Source organism: Dendropsophus ebraccatus, chromosome 13, assembly GCF_027789765.1.
Source record: "Dendropsophus ebraccatus isolate aDenEbr1 chromosome 13, aDenEbr1.pat, whole genome shotgun sequence".
NCBI classification, from domain to species: Eukaryota; Metazoa; Chordata; class Amphibia; order Anura; family Hylidae; genus Dendropsophus; species Dendropsophus ebraccatus.
The window spans coordinates 80,913,341-80,925,728 of NC_091466.1; the positions used below are offsets into that span (position 1 = coordinate 80,913,341).

Genomic DNA, 12,388 nt, shown 5'->3' on the forward strand with positions numbered 1-12,388 from the left:
TCGTTCGCTTAAAAAAATCATTAAGTGCTCGTTAACGAGCGGTCGTTGGAGCGAGTCTATGAACGATAATCGTTCCGTGAAATAGGGCTTTTAGACCCTAAATGTTCTGACACTAGTAAGACTGTCAATGTGAATCAAAAAGAAATTATATGGCAGTATGACCTCCATTATGATGAATAGCTGTACACTGCTCACAGTTGACAGCGCATATGTTAGCTTAGAGGGGCGTACTACTAAAACTCAAGATGGATGATAAGTGGATTTTAATAATGGCATGCTTCCTAAATATGGCTCTTTTTAATTTGAAGAACTTTAGTAAAACTTAATACATAAAGCAAAATCAGCAAGAAACTAAGAAGAGGGGTTCAATAAGGTCCACAAGTCATTAGCAAGCCTCTGAAGAGCATAATAAATACCTCAGCAATGCACGTGTAGACCCGGAGAAAAGCGTGAGCGAAGAGTGGTAGACCGGAGACAAGTGACCTCACACGTACACACGCCAGGTCACGCATGCTGTGCAGATCTTTCCCTCGGACACAGAGCTCATGTTTGCAGGGACAATATATGAAGGTGTGAATAGGATATAGGACTGATGATAGAGCCGCACTGCCTCATTCCAATGAGACTACTGCAGATCATTGTAGTTTGTGCATTTACTGTCCATGAATCTCAGTGTATATAGCTTCCATCCAGGGACAAAGCCTCTGCTTTCTTGCAAGCTCTTTGGCCCTCTTTAGCCAGGCAATTCCAGCAGTTCCTGATATACAGTGCTATATATTATACGCTGTATTAACATTCTGTTGTACTACAGTATAACCACATATCCACTCTTTATTCAGGAGCCTGAGGCCTACTCTAACATGCCTCGGAGTCAGCGTATATGGAAACCTAGCTGTATGTATATGTGCAGGACTGAAGGAAATCTATTTGGTGTCTGGGTCCAAGGAGCATGCTCACATGATGTATTTTGTTTCTTACATTTTTATACAACTTCTAGATGTCACTTGAACCTGTTATGCTGTGATCACCCAAAGTGTCTTGATACTTAGCAATGAGTTGCGGCTGCAGCCTCCAGCACCGGTGAGGTCATGTGCTTTCCTCACGTTCAGGCAGACGTTTATCTATTTGACCTATATGTATTTTATATATATCTTTTTTTTTTTTTTTTATAATTATCCAATCTCATAGAAGATGTTTTCTATTTTTCTCTTTTATATAAAAGCACCAGCAATCGGCCAATGGTGAGGATCTCATCCTCTGCCATCCTAGACATTACCAATAAGTGTATACAGGGAAACTGGACATGGGTGACAAGTAAGGGGAGGAGACATAGGGAGGATGAAGCGAAAGACCCTGCTGGGTAGAGGCTACGATGTGGATATGAAGGGAACCATTGAAAGAGACAAGCTCTCTGTTGGTGCCTGGATGGTGTCACAGCGTTGCTGCGCTCAGCTGGTGCTTTCCTTCTCCCCTACAGACCTGCTGGCTTCTTCACTCATGTTCTTCACAACTTGCCATAAAGACTACCACAACCCAAACTATCCACAATACGGTGCTTCACCAAGTATCAGTTACCCAATGTTTTACTTGTATTTTAATAATAAAAAAAAAAAACTTTGGGAAAAGCCCATTGGTCGTGTTTCATTCAGACACATTACAGAAAGGAGGTGACCTTACGTGGAAAGCAACATCCAGTGCACAGCAGGAGGGAAAGGGAGGAGCCGCCAACCCTCTCCACACCCCACAACATTTATTTTTCTTCACCTTCAAAGACCAACAACATTTTTATTTTTTAATACGGAGAAAGCTGAAAGACAGCTTATTGTTTGCAGGATAAGATTTTTTTTAATATTGTTATTTATTTTACCATATAACGTATTACATAGCCAGAAATCTCAGCACCTAAATAGTTAAAGCACCTGTCTCGGAGTGTTCTTCGACATTGACTATTACCGCTGGAGCCCTCTGAAGATGCCAGATCACCAGGTACGTGAGCTCAGCTTTCGAGCTTGCATGGTACTCCTTTACCTGACCCATGCTATATCTGTACATTATGGGAGGGAAGTGGTTAAAGAGGTACTCCAATGTAAAGTAAAAATAAATAAATACTACAAATAGTGATAGTTGCCCCAGTCCTAAAACCAGTTGTGCAGCACTACTATAACCAGCATGCATTGGGTTTCCTCATCACAGTCCTCCCACCCTCTAGCTCTCCACCCAGAGCTGTAGCAGAACATATCATTTCATAGCAGACAATGGGAAACGGAGTATGCTGAAGACAGTACAATTAGTAACTTACATGTATTGCGGTTTTATTTTAACACAATTCTCTGATATCAGATCATTGAACAGGACTTTACCAATCAATGACAAGGCCGCGCTCCCTCACTATTGCAGATTAACATCCTCAAAGATAACTAAAAAACATAGTGGATGAGGTGCAGTTCTTTGGACACAAAAAACAAAAACACAATGCACATGGGACTATTGCCAACTTCTGCAAAGAGGTCTATATCACATGCACACAATGCATACAGAACTGCATGGGAAAGAACTAAAAGACGACAAATCAGATGGAATTTAGGAATCCATGTAATGGCGAGTGATGTCACGGTGACGGGCAGTGATCTGGGACAGAGCGCATGTCATCATTCATTCATCTTGTTCCTGGCAGCACTGCGCACTGATGGCTCTGCTCGGTGTCAATGTCCTCCCCTGTGTCGCGAGGTCTACTGATAAATCCCCCGGATCCCAGCTTACTAATGAATTAATCATTGACAATCTGATGATCATTCCAGTGCTAAGCCCAGCAGCTGCTGGAAAGCGTCTGGATGCTAATTTTAGGTCTGTGTATGCATCACAGGCCCCGTCACACACCTGCATACACCTACCTCTTCAGCTGTCTACACTATGAAGAATTAGCCAACAGCACAGCTGCGGAGGGCTGCGGCCCGGGCCACAATGTTCTGAAAGATCTTATCAGACAGACCTGACTTTTTTCCAGAACTTTCTTTCATTTTTGGACTAGGAAAACCCCACCAGCAACATGATGAGTGAATGATGTAGAACAGGTCTCCAGGCATATACTGTGATGGAAACGCTTTGTGGAGCCACCTATCGCTCAGGTTTTTAACACAAACAAAAAAGTACATTTTGCAATAAAATAGCAGGGTCTACAGTAACATAATGGGAGAATCCATGACATGCTTCACAGGTTATTACCCTGGCAGCAAAGAGCCAATAACAGCGATTAGACACGGGCATTATAGTGAAATCACAAGTAGGGTTGAAAAGAATTGCATTCAAGGGTTAATGCTTTCAGGAGATATTCTACATATTAAGGATATGTTCAGTTCATGTTTCTGCAGGACATGAGAGACATGCAGCAGCAACCTGTCAAAAAGATACTGCCAGCAGGCTCATTCAATTCAATAGACAGTATATAGTCAGCCAGTGACTACGCTTAGTCAATTTCCTGAAAGCATGCATTCATTTTACATTGCAGAAGAAAAGCAAAAATTGGCAGCACCCTTATGTCTCTGTTCACACTGTAGGTAGCACGCTGCATGTGGCTTAAAGGAGAAGTCCCCCAGAAGTTATACAAATCGCCAATATAGACTTATTACGGGAAATGCTTATAAAGTGCTTTTTTTCCTGCACTTACTACTGCATCAAGGCTTCACTTCCTGGATAAAATGGTGATGTCACTTCCTGGATAACATGGTGATGTTACGACCCGACTCCCGGAGCTGTGCGGGCTGTGGCTGCTGGGTTACAGAGCGTCCTCCCGTGTCACCGGGTTACAGAGCGTCCTCCCGTGTCACCGGGTTACAGAGCGTCCTCCCGTGTCACCGGGTTACAGAGCGTCCTCCCGTGTCACCGGGTTACAGAGCGTCCTCCCGTGTCACCGGGTTACAGAGCGTCCTCCCGTGCCACCGGGTTACAGAGCGTCCCGTGTCACCGGGTTACAGAGCGTCCTCCCGTGTCACCGGGTTACAGAGCGTCCTCCCGTGTCACCGGGTTACAGAGCGTCCTCCCGTGTCACCGGGTTACAGAGCGTCCTCCCGCGTCACCGGGTTACAGAGCGTCCTCCCGCGTCACCGGGTTACAGAGCGTCCTCCCGTGTCACCGGGTTACAGAGCGTCCTCCCGTGCCACCGGGTTACAGAGCGTCCCGTGTCACCGGGTTACAGTTGCACCTGTAAGTTGCTGTTGCACTGTTTTTTTGTCCGTCTTAAAATTGCAGAAGATCATGCTGGATCCCTGATGTACTGGGGAAATGTGATCTGAACACAGCTGGATATAAGCACAAGCAAATAACCAACACTGGGGCACACAATGCCAACATCAAAAGAAACAGAAGATGCTGCCATGATATAGGGAAAGTGAATGCTCATTACACCCAGTCTCTGCTTTTTCTATGGAGAGAAGTTTCCTGAGCTCCCGATGAGATATGTGGAGTAATAATAGTCCCGCAAGCTGGAAAGCAATTAAAAGAACCAACCATTGTTCAGACTTCATAGTCAGAGATAAGGCCCCGCTTAGGGGAGAAATCCCCTGACGGGTTTCCTGTGCCCCTCTTTAATTCCCCTAATTAAGAAGATTCAGGTTGAAATGTTGGAAGGGATTAGACCACCAAGAAGCACAAAGGCAACATCTGCAGAGAGCAGCACGGCAGTGTAAAGCCGGGCCTGTAATCCATTCTCCTGGACACATAGCAGTGGTGTAAGCTCTGCAGCTTCAGGCTCTGCATTCACAAGAGTAACAATGAACATACAGCAGGAACCAGCAGAGGACTCCAAATCACATACTGTAAGGACCCTGCTATGATTCTTTACAAAAGTTTATTGGAACTATGATTAAAAATAATTAAATAATAAAAACTTACCTATATATTTATGTAGAAGAATGAATACATTTCTTTGCAATGTGTTATGTAAGCATAAATGATAGAAACCGCAGCAACACATCAAGGAATGGGTTACATTAGGCACTATACTGATGCTACTGCTGACAATATTAAGTCAGCAGACTCTATTCAGGAAGCCGCACAGTGTACATAAAGCAGAAGGAACACAATGACCAGCTGCCCACAACTTTATGGGTGGTCAGAGATAACAAGAAAGCCTTGACTTACCTTTTAGGCACAGCATGGATCCTCTGAAAGACAGAGACAGGTCCACAGACTGCAGATAATCAGCACAAGCTTGCATTACCTTTTTCCTGCACATAGCAGTTGCTATTACCCACCTCCACTTCCTGCACTCAGCCTTGACATTTCTGTTACTACTGAAAAACTGAGCCTAACAAAAGGCGGTGAACAACAAAAGAAAGGAAAGTGAGACACCTAGTGGCCAACACTTTAAAGCTTCCTTCTTGCCGGGGTAAGAAATAATTTCTGAATAACCCCTTAGTTACCGCCAATATGGCTTCCTATGGCGGTCATTAACGGGCCTTGCTCTGATCACGTCATCTTTTTATGGCGGGATCAGAATAAGTGTTTGCTGCGCTCCTGCACTGGCATCTCAGAGGATCAGCTGTCAGTATGACAGCTAATCACCTGTTGTAACTAGTTTAACCCCTTACATGCTGCTGTCAAATCATGGCAGCGGCATGTAACGGGTTCCAGCAGCATAAGAGTTAATACTTATTGATCGGAAGTAATGCAGCTAGGTCCCTTCTGGCGACCGTCTCAAAGGCACTCCCGTAGTGCTTTTGAAGGGGCCCAGGCATGTAAGCATAAAGCTGGCATATACAATACACTACAGTGGTAACAGTTTTAAGGAAGATAGTTTTTATTGTGCCAAAGTGGTAATTGTTACCCAAATAAAAAAAATAAATAATTTTTATATATATATATATATATATATATATATATATATATATATATATATATATATATATATATACACACATATATACATACATACACACAAATTTGTTATTGCTGTAACCATAGTGACCCAGAAGATACATGTATTAGGTTGTTTTTATCACACACTGAATAGCAGAGGTTTGATATAAAAAAAAATAAATGGTAATTTTTCATGATATTTTGATGTTTTTCACCAAAATCACACAAATTTTGTCCCTAACAAAGTACAATATTTCATGATAAAACAGACACACTCGCTAGCATACAGTACGTTACAGCATCACAGAGTTATAACAGCAAAAAGTGCCTAAATTAGCAGCAAAAAAAAAAATGTTTTAAAATATGTTAAGAATCACAAACACGATTATACGGAAGGAAGTTGTTTTTAACAGCGACCACTCAAATAAATACAAATTGATTCCTAAAATGTGAGGAAAGCAGACTGAGGAGATGGTGGTCCTTCTTCCATCAAGGGTTGTGATCAGCAAACTACATTTCAGTGCATCTTAAAGAGACTTACCTGACGTTAAGCAGCAAGATTCACGTTTATGGTCACTTACCTCTGAAGCAGCTGTACTGAATAGCCATACCGATCAAGAGAGCTCAAGTAGACGTTGTTCAAGGTATTGGTCATCATTCATCAAGTCCTACTTCCCCATGAAGGACAGTGACCTGTGGGCAAGAAAACAATGACCATTCTACCAGTAGCTAGTTTACGATGTTTTTGTTCAACATATTCTCACAAATTTGCATGTAAAAAAATGAACCACATCTGCTATATCTGAATTAACCCATAAGGGTAGTTATTGCAGAGTAGAATAGAGTCAAAGTCAAGTCTGTCTGTTTTTAAAATCTGGCAGGTGGGAATATGATTAGGAGTACAAACCTCTCCCTGTGCTCGCGGTGAGCAGGAGGACCGGCCTCTGAACCCCCACCATAAGATATTTTTCCCCGAGTCGTGATGATGTCACAACTCGGAGGGAAAAGGCCTGCCCCAGCTGAAGGACTGGCCATTAAGCCAATCAGTGACTGGAGTGGCGTGCCCCCCCAATCACTGACTGGCTGAGCGGCCAGTCCATCAGCCGGATTGTGACAGGTCAGCACCGGAGATCCAAGAGCCCTATGGGTGTCCCACGGCCGGTCCTTCCGCTCACCACGGCCATGAGGAAAGGTAAGTTCATAATTCTGATCAAATTCCATCTGCCAGATTTTAAAAACGGCCAGACTTCTTTAATCCTGTATCGCTATAGATAGTAGCACTGCTGTTTTATGCTCCAGAAGTCCCAACCCCACTGATCAGACACTAATGGATCACGTAATCTTTAGGTACCAGGACCTGTACTTCGCCACCCGCCATAGCTGAATTATAGTATCGCTGCAGACAATAAGCACGATGCAATACTTATCTACAATGAAAAATAAAGCAATGTTCCAAGAAGCGGCAGATCTAGACTTCACAGCATGGAGGAGAGGAGGGGGGTGCTCCGTCTGTACACTGTCACCCACCCCATTGTAGTTTGATGTAGGTTATGGGGGAGGTTTTCATGTTAGTAAGGTTTCTTCTCCCTTTAGGATATTCTTGGTATTTCATCAGCTGGCAGTCGTACAAGCATTCTGCTTCATCTTTTTTAATTACTTGATACATAGAAAGCCAAACGTAATTGCTGCTATAAAGTGCTTTATGGCAATGTGTGGAACATCTTGGGGCAAGAATGGAGCTGTAATCCAGATGTGCCTGCTGACTCCAGGTTACACAACAGCTACCTGCCTCGTGCATTCATCTTCCAGAAAGTTCTGCCTGGGCGTGAACAAGCAAGCACCGCAGGCTTCCCAGACAGAGGTCCCCAATAAACAGAATCCATACAACCTCAAACCAGACAGAAATGGAGACTCCTGCATCGGTCATGGAAAACCATTAGCACTGCTTACAGCTACATGACAGAAGGGGTTACTGCAAAAGTTACCCCAGTCCCCACTATGCAAGATATACATACAATAGTCTCTAGACTATAACACTGCTTTATCCTGTACTGATCCTGAGTTACATCCTGTATTTCTTTTATTAAAATCTTAAACATAACAATAAATAAATACAGAAATAACACCCCATATACCATATCGAACCAGAACAAAACAATAAATAGAAAAATGAAACCATAACATAAACCACCGGTCCATCCCCACACTCATTCTTCCACACATACAACCCATATACCTATATACAATATATACACCCATATACCTATATACAATATATACACCCATATACCTATATACACCCATATACAATATATACACAATATAAACTATTTAGCTAAACATATTAATAAACTATATACACTACTATATACTAGACACCTATAAACACACCTATATACACCACTATATACTATACACCTATAAACACACCTATATACACTACTATATACAATACACCTATATAAATAACTAAATGTGAACCCCCTGGCCCAGTTGCATTGTGCACAACCTAATACCACAGACATAATTCTATACAACCCAACACCAACTAAACAAGACATCATTACACAAATAAACTACAACTAAACAAGACACGATACAAAATAATAACCTACAACTAAACAATACATATGATATTTGTAATTTTTTTTTTTGGCCTTGAGCTGGTCCCGCATCCCATGCCTCAGTACATGATCACGGACGTCCATGATACAGACCAGGATTTTATATAGATATAAAAGTCCCAAAGTCCCACAGAAGCCCCCTCCCCCCTTTTACCCACCACCCATCCTATCACTAAACCCGAACCCCAGGTGCAAACAAAACATATATAATATATACAGTATATACAATATATACAAACATACAAAGACACAAATACGCAAACTTTTGAAAAAATATATAACCTACTAAACCCAACAATAATGAGACTTCTCAGCCCCACACACAGCCCGAAAGCCCAAGATCAGCGCCTGCAAGCCCTATACTCCAGTATCTCTACAGCACAAACCAAAAGACTAAGGTGTTAGCATCAGCCGCCACCAGGAGAGGAGACGCAGGCTAAGGAACCTTATAGGCAGAGCCCCTCCAAAGACAAGAGGCCCTACCAGCCCCCAGCCTCTCGTACTCCAGAGAACACACCTTCACCAGGTCACCGAGTGTGCCCCTAACCACCTCATCCACAGGGGGCGCTGTGCCCCTAACCACCTCATCCACAGGGGGCGCTGTGCCCCTAACCACCTCATCCACAGGGGGCGCTGTGCCTCTAACCACCTCATCCACAGGGGGCGCTGTGCCCCTAACCACCTCATCCACAGGGGGCGCTGTGCCCCTAACCACCTCATCCACAGGGGGTGCTGTGCCCCTAACCACCTCATCCACAGGGGGCGCTGTGCCCCTAACCACCTCATCCACAGGGGGCGCTGTGCCCCTAACCACCTCATCCACAGGGGGCGCTGTGCCCCTAACCACCTCATCCACAGGGGGCGCTGTGCCCCTAACCACCTCATCCACAGGGGGCGCTGTGCCCCTAACCACCTCATCCACAGGGAGGATTTTACGTTGCGTCGATACTAAACACCGTGCACTCCACGTGTGGTACCTGACCACTATGCTGACTAGGAATAAAGTGCTCTGGTCCCAGCCACCAAGGTTTCTGAATGCTCCATAGGCCCATTCCGCATAGGAGAGGCGGGCCAACCTGGGCCACCCGATGGAAGCGCCCACCCTGTTGTAAACCTCTGTATTAAAGGGACACTGAAGCAGAAAATGCTCCATGCTTTCCAGCATGCCTCCACACTCCTCCCGGGGACATCCCCGATCCTCAGAGCTCCTGCACTTCAGATTGTCCCTCACATACAGTTTCCCATGGAAGCAGCGCCAAGCCAAGTCCCAAAACTTCAAGGGGATCCTGATGGAATTCAATAGGCCCAAACCAACCTTCAGATCCCGGCTTGGGCAATCCTTGAGCGCCAACGGTTTTTGGAAATGGGACGACAGGACCCTATTGTCAAGGAATTTCCTCGACAGAGTCCTAATCTCCCACATCCCCAAACCCCACCGACGAATGATCTTCAGAACCAGGGTAGCATAAGCCGGAAGATGCCCGTGTGGTGTGCGGAGATCCTTCACTTGCCCTCCTGTCTCCCATTCCTGGAAGAAAGGCCGAAACCATCCCCTATAGGAGAATACCCACGGAGGAGCCCTCTCTTTCCAGAGGTTTGCAATGTTGGTCTTAAGAAAGGTATTCACCAGTAACACCACAGGGTTGACCATACACAACCCCCCTTGTCTCCTCGTACGGTAAGTAACCTCCCTCTTGACTAGGTTCAGTCTATTCCCCCATAACAGCTGGAAGAACACACTGTAGACCCGAGTCCAGAGAGGCTCTGGCAAAATGCAAACACTGCCCAGATATATCAGCAAAAAGAGCAGGAAAGTTTTGATCAGGTTAACCCTTTCCCAGAGGGTCAAAGACCAACCCTTCCACTGATCCACCCTCTGAGCAGCGATCTTAAGCCTGCTGTCCCAGTTTTGTTTGGGGTAATCCCTTTGGCCGAATTCGATGCCGAGAACTTTTGCAAACTCCTGGGGCTCTGGAAGGGTGTCCGGGAGATCAAATCCAGGATCTCCACCTCCCAGCCAGAGACTCTCACACTTATCCTGGTTGATCTTGGACCCAGATGCCTCTGAGTAGCGCTCCACCTCTGACATCACACACTGCACCTCCTCTTGCGAGGAGACGAATATGGTGACATCGGCGTACGCTACCACCCTCAGAGTGGAATCCGGCACCGCAGGGTCCATTCTCACCCCTGTCAACGGTCCACAATCAATCCTCCACTGAAATGTGTGGGGTCACCGCACCTGTGACAGAGCTTAGGCTGACCCTGGTAGAAGACTTGGATTCGATCCCTTCCTAGGAAGGTGGCAGATGGTATGTGGGTAACGGTGTTTCCTGAATACCCAAGGTCCAAGCCCCTGACCAGATACCATATTAGTCCCTGTTCTTTTTTGGGACTTCCACCACCTCTCCATACCGGCCAAGCCACGTCATGATGTCAATACAAGAGAGTGATTAGTTACGGGTTAAAACGGTCACTCTCTTGACGTTATTTTGGCGAGACACCGCCTGAATGGCAAAGTCTCGCCAGCCGGGCTCATCCTTTACCAGCTCATAGTTCGACCAAAAAAGCTCAAGCCCCTCTGGCCGAACAAAGCGGATATCGAATTTAGGGGTACCAAAGGGATGTATCAAGGCAAAGATGTTGGCTGCCTTGAAGCTCATCCTCAGCAGGAGCTCAACAATTTTAGATCTTGGGGGACATGTATCACTGCCTCTCCACCTCAGACGGACCACATTCCTTTGGACACCGCCCGGCCCGGCTGTTGGGAGAGACCAGTTTCCCTACCCCTTTCCTCTCGGAAGGCTGCAAGGCAATGCCTTTCTATCAAAAAAGACAGAGCAACCTCCCTACCCTCTACATTGATTGTTCTCTCCCCTCTCTTTAAAGGCCTGCAAGACACGTCGATGCAAGTCACCATCACCAGGGCCAGAGGACAAGGAAAGCACCCCAGACATAGGGTCTGGTGCAACTGGACCAGACCCTATGCTCCCACCACTAAACTGTGCCCCATCACCACCCTCCTCCACATATTCCATACCCACACCAATACCACATGTCACACTGCCCCGACCACCCCTCAAAGCTCCAGACAGATTCCTCCCCACATTCACTCCTGCCTTCCCCCCAACATTAATTCCCCCATTCACACTGGGTGGACCGGTGTGTTCTGAGACAGAAAGAGATTTTGTACCATCAGCATCATTGGGTACCAGGACCGGAGCCAGCTCCACAGGACAGGCCACTGGTCCCTTAAGAAAGGAACGAAGAGCCTGCCTGGACTGTTTAGAGGCAGCCCCTGCCCTATTTCTGCTGGTACCCTCTGCCTCATCAGTACGAGAGTCCTCAGTACGATCTGGTCCAGCAACTTCAATACAAAACAAAGGCTTAAGTCCAGTCTTTCTTTTGGGAGGCGAAGACATCTTAGCCCCGGCAGCATCTCGGCGACGACACTGCTGCTCCAAAGTAACAGCAGCCCCAGCGCCAAGAGCCACCGGAGCTCCTGCAGCTGACACTGGCACACAGCCAATCCCCCCTCCCGTCAGGGAGCGAGCTGATGCACCAGTGTTTTTAAGGTTACTGCCCACCGCTGGGCCACCTCTCCTGCCACTGCCCGCCACTGGGCCAATATCACTTTCCGACCTTACGGCCGGTTCCTCACCTGCTCTAGCTCTGCTACTGCAAACAGAGATGAAGCTTACCGCCATACTAGACTCCATACTCTCCCCATTCTCCTGTCCACAACAGAACTCAGGACGGGCTGAGATATGGGGTTCACACAGTGAGCTGACCCGGAGGCCAGTCCGGGGGGCACAGGGAGGGGGGAATATACAAAATGTTACCTGCTCCTGAAGCTTGGTGTTCTTTACCTTGGTCTTTCTCCCAGGCGCCTCCTCTGGTAACTCCTCTCC

The 12,388-nt window shown here is 46.0% G+C and overlaps 1 long non-coding RNA gene across 1 annotated transcript in view; it reads right to left on the reverse strand.

The window, feature by feature from the left end:
- LOC138771515 (uncharacterized) overlaps positions 1–12,388 on the reverse strand; it is a 118,875-nt gene that overhangs the window by 95,134 nt on the left and 11,353 nt on the right. The window contains exon 2 of the long non-coding RNA XR_011359635.1: positions 6,435–6,546. This is a non-coding gene — a long non-coding RNA (uncharacterized lncRNA). The remainder of the gene's footprint in view (positions 1–6,434; positions 6,547–12,388) is intronic.